Below are 5,647 nucleotides of genomic sequence, written 5' to 3' on the forward strand. Positions count from 1 at the left end.
TATCATTTAAGCTGTCAAATAATAGCTATAGAATTTGGCATGTGAACTGTGGCGCATGGCATTTCACACCACGGTGCATGTCACAAAGAAGGTCTAGACGTGTGGCTCTATGCCATATGCTGTGGCGCATGTGTTTCCCACAACAGCACATGGCCCATAATCTAACTTGATTTCTTCATTTTGAAGACTCAACTCGTGATATCATCATTAAGGACACAATATAGACAACAGGTGTCCTTACTCACTATATGCATCATCACACCTCCCTCATATCCTCCTTATTCCTTTGATATGAAACCATGGGCTATAACTCAATAGAATAGTCTATATTCTATGACTTCCCTAGCCTAAACACTTGTGAAGGGATTACCTAACCAAGACACACCCAACTCACCTATAAAGCATGGTTCCCCTTATTTCTCACACTATAGGGTTTTATATACCCTAGACTAGCCTTCTCATTAAATCGGTGGATAGCTAGCTAGGTTCGAGTCTCTCGTTGAATCAGTAAGACAGTCCCTCCTTGAATAAGTGGGACAATATGGATATAATCAATCCAGCAAACCATCTTATGAAGGGGCCTTACCATGTGGATTTTTATCATCTACTTCTTCTCCTAAGTGAACTCCCGCCTCTCAAGATCATGCAATGCACATTCATGCCATAATTCACACTTTATATCTAGTAGATTTTCTAAAAAATCAAGCCACACTTGCATTTTTTTTAATTTACACATTTCAATGATCAATCATAAATCCACAAACTAATAAACGCACAAAAGCATAAGGCAGAATTCCCCGATTACCTCAACCTTTGAGAGGTCAAAGGTTTCACCTCTCAATTACTTACTTCCAAAGCTTCCAAGAAGCTTGAATGGTGTCAATAGTAGTTACTCTACAAGCATTTACCATGCAAAATATCAATATCCATATCTGAGCTATTTTTCACTTGCACTGATCATTTCTTAATACTCAAGATTTATTCTTGACTCATGTAAAAGCACATATAAGGCTTCTTAGCTTCCTTTAACCCTCATTAATAACATTAAACTCTTAAATGGTCATTAATAAAAACAAATTATTCCCAACCACTGTATTTATGAGAATTTTCGAACATTTAATGTCCCCCGACTATCAATCATCATAAAACTATAAATACCTAATTTACTTAGCTCAATCTACTCTTATTAACTTTATTTAAGTCAATGGGTTTGGACCTATAGCTTTTATAGATTGAAAATTATCATTATCAATCAAACGCTGACCTCTACTATTACGAAAATGGAAGAAGAGAGGAAGATTTAAGCAAGAAAGCTTACCTTTGATGTTTAGGAGCTCCAAATACTCCCAATACTCAGTTTTTCCAAGCCCTAGCACTACTCTCTTACTGCTCTTTCATTTCTTCATTTCTTTTCTACTCTGATGTATCAAATTTGTGACTTATTTCAGTAAAAAAATGACCATGCACAGCAGCACAAAGAGTCTCTTCCAGGCATGTTGTCATGCATGCACCGCGACAGCCCATCCACAAGCTGCGGCGTGTGACATAGAATTACTTTCTTCAAAAATTCTTCCTCTTCCATTCCCAAGTGACCCGATTCGCCTTTAGACCCATATTTAGAATTGAAATCGAGACCAAACACACCTGTTAGGCCTCTCTAGCCAACACCTTACTAAGACACTTAATTAGTCTATTTGAGCTTAATTAATCTAATTTAAAATCAAGAATGCTACAAATAGTAAGGCATATAGTCTCTCTATACTATTCATCACAGTGGATGACATATACACTGTAGCAGATGGTGTACTTCTAGAGAATTTCTAGACTGCCTCATTTGATGCATGTAAGTGTAAGGTCTCTTTTACTAATCCACAATTAACTCTAAAGGTATTCATAGGACCAACCTAAACAGATTATCAAGTTTGTAAAATTTACATAAATGGGATCCCAAATTTTCAAAACTTAAAATGCTATAAAATCATTTCATAAAATAAAATTAGAACAAAACCTGTATACGAAAGCATGGATATCATCTAAGGTAAGACAATATCAAAATAGGGTTAAAAGAGCAAAAATAGTGATTCTAAAAAAATACACCACAACTATGGCAAAAAATGCAAAAACCACAAGTTGTCATGACAGATTTTTGAGCCAAACTTTCCACGTTCACCAAATCTCTGTCTGACTTCCAATTGAGGTGATCTAGGTGTCTATAGAAAGCTTTCTCTAAGCTTTAACTAATGACACTAGTTTCATATTTAAATCATTTCTCAATAAAAAGTTGGATACCAAAATGCAAACTCATTTCTTTATGTTTTCAAAACATGACTGGGGTGTTCACAACTCAATCCAAGTACTAAAAGTTCACACCAACTCTTAGAACACACTCAATGGACTATAATAAATTCGTGCAATACACCACAACAATCAAACAACATACATATCACATTTTTACCACACAAACCTTTGGTCGTAAAAACATAAGGGGGAGCCAAATCATGTAATTTCACATTTAAATCACCATCATTCATAGATATACACACTCCTTACTTGCATAAGTATTTTGGCTTTGCATAAATATTTCAACAAAAAAGATATCACACGTACTAGGGCCCAAAATACACATTTTAATACTCAATATTCAATGGTGCAAGCATAACAAAATATGAACATTCTAATTGGCAATATCATGACAATTATACATCAATAAAAATTAATTAAGGAATTACAGTAGGAAATTTGATTCCTAAACCTCACATGTTTTTCCCTTGTCCTGACCAGAGCTAGCACTTGTAAAATATTAAATAGAAGGATAAGTACAACCACTCAGTAACTAAGGTTCATCTAGCCTGTATAGTTGCATATCAATTAATTATAGATGCAAATAGTAATTAAATAACTTCACGAGTATCACATATATATTCTACAATTATATCCTCGGCCACAAAACTAACAACCATGTGACCGAGCACTAATGTATATTGTCACATTTATTTCAAAAATGCATATCTTGGGATCACAATAATAACAACCATATACCCCTAATGAAAACATACCAGACCACAATAATAACAACTATATGGTCAGAAGCAAAATGCATGATCAATGTTAACCTTATAGCCTCATGATACCTTCGACATGAAACCGATGGCTATTCAGAGGCTATGTCTAAAACCTGAACTAACCAAATCTTTCATTGATAAAGAGCTGCAAGGCTAAGGTTAACTCATTTACTTGTGTTATATGGTTTCCCCTAACGCTAACAACCATAAGGTGTCGTACTCCTAATCTAGCCTCCTCATGAACCAGTAGAGACTAATTAGGTTCAAATTCCTCAAGGAACAAGTGGGACAGTCTTAAATCAACTATAGGACAATGAAGACCTCCTAATTTCAATGGTTAATGCCAAGATAAGCTTTTGATTCCAATGATAAGCTATCATTACCACGTGGGTTTACCAATCTACTCCTTCCAGTAGGTGAACTCTCGTTATAATGATCATGCCATGCATAAATAACAAGATGTATGCCATTCAAATAATAATAATCACATCATATCATGCTCACACAATTCTCCTTCTCTACTATAATTCACATACCACAATTATGTTCATCATACTCCACATGCCAAATATCACATGTTCATCAGTTTCACAATTACATGCTTTCACTCATCAATAATAACATGAATATACATATGTAACATTGTCAAAAATTCAATACAATCTCACATACATAATTCATCATGTTGCCAATATTGCGTCAATGGGTTCTCGACCACCCAAATAAACTTTTAAATGAATTAGTTTAACTAATAAATAATTAACATACAGCTATACAAACAAAATTTTTTCCCAATTACCTCAAACCTTTAAGAGGTCAAAGGTTACCCCTCAATCATAACTTGCTTTCTAAGCTAATTTAAGCTCATCGGTGCTTCATGAGGTTAGTCTATAATTATATTAACACCTATCATTATAATCATTAAAATCGCCACTTTCAATATCTAATTTCATACTTTAATAACTAAATATTTCAACTATAAAATCAATCTCACATCCAATGAGTTCTTTAACTCTCAATAATTTCATTTAACTCTCAACAACTTAAATAATTATCAATACACTACAAAAGATAGCTGTAATAGCGACAAATTTTTGCCACAGTTTTTCTTAAATCATGGTTAATTAATTTTTTTGAAGGAGAAAATAGCGGGTAATGGGTACTGACATTAGTAGAAGCCACATTTTTCAAAACAAAAAAAACATGGCTCAACATGGCTCAGAGCCACATTTTTCTGCAAAAACGTGGCTCAAAAGCCTTATAAATTCTCTCGCCCCCTTTGAAAATTTCACATTTACGCGCATTGCATTACAGGTGTGTCTCTGCATATTTTTTTTTTGTTTTTTTCTTGTTTATTTTATATATATATATATATATATTTTTATTTATTTATTATGTTTTGTTATATATTTTTAGGGATTTAAAAAGTTTTTTCAGTCGTCAATTTGACATTTTACTCCTATTTTTGCTGTTCTATTTGTTTTCGCTACTCTGCTCACTTGAGGTAATTTATTTTTTATTTTATATTATATTTTATTTTTAAATTATATAAAATTTTATGGATGATATTTATTAGTTTATTTTTATTCTGCATTTGATATCTATAAATTGAATAAATTAAATTTTATGAATGAAATATGACATGAATTTATATAGTAATAATTTTAGGTTTAAATTTTTATTTTCTATATAGAATGATTTAAATATTATATTAATGTTTAAATTAAATTTATTTAATGTGGTTAAATTTATGATATGCATGTTGAAATTTTTATTTATGTTATTTATATTTATTTCAATAATAACAAGTATGTTAAAGTTTTATGTAATTATTTTATTATTTTATACGAAAAATGGATAAATTTTGGATATCTAAACTTCACAACACAAGAGAATATATGAATGGTTTGGAAGGATTTTTAGATCTTGCTTTTGCAAACAATGGTGTTGAGGGTAAAATTATTTGTCCTTGTCCTAAGTGTAACTTTAGGAAATGGAATGTTCGAGAGGAGGTTCGAAACCATTTAATTGCTAAACCATTCCCTTCTAGATATACATGTTGGGTTTTACATGGTGAAGAAGTGAATTCAAAGGAACTACTTCCAATGGTCCAGTCAACATAGAAAATAGAGAATAAGGAAATGAGACGAGTGATCATATTCATGAATTAGTTTGTGATGCATTTGGGGTGCAACAAGAAAATGAAACTTCAATTCTAATTAAAGAGTCATCACAAAATCAAAATCAGGGGATGAATGAAGAGACGAAAGAATTTTTTAAATTGATGCAAGATGGGCAAGAGCAATTATATGATGGGTGTGAGAAATATTCAAAATTATCTTTTTTAATTAGATTGTACCATATTAAATGTTTGTGTGGTATAAGTAATAAAGCTTTATCGATGATTTTGGAATTATTAACAGATGCCTTTCCATTAGCTAAAATTTTATCTTCATTTTATGAAGCAAAAAAGACTATTACCAAATTAGGATTGGAGTAAAAAAAAATTGATATTTGTCCAAATGATTGTATGTTATATTGGAGAGAAGATGACAAAAGAGAAACCCTGCAAAACATGCAATACA

The sequence above is a fragment of the Prosopis cineraria genome, unplaced genomic scaffold (genome assembly GCF_029017545.1).
Source record: "Prosopis cineraria cultivar Desert tree isolate PC_DT_omini unplaced genomic scaffold, ASM2901754v1 PC5, whole genome shotgun sequence".
Lineage (NCBI taxonomy): Eukaryota > Viridiplantae > Streptophyta > Magnoliopsida > Fabales > Fabaceae > Prosopis > Prosopis cineraria.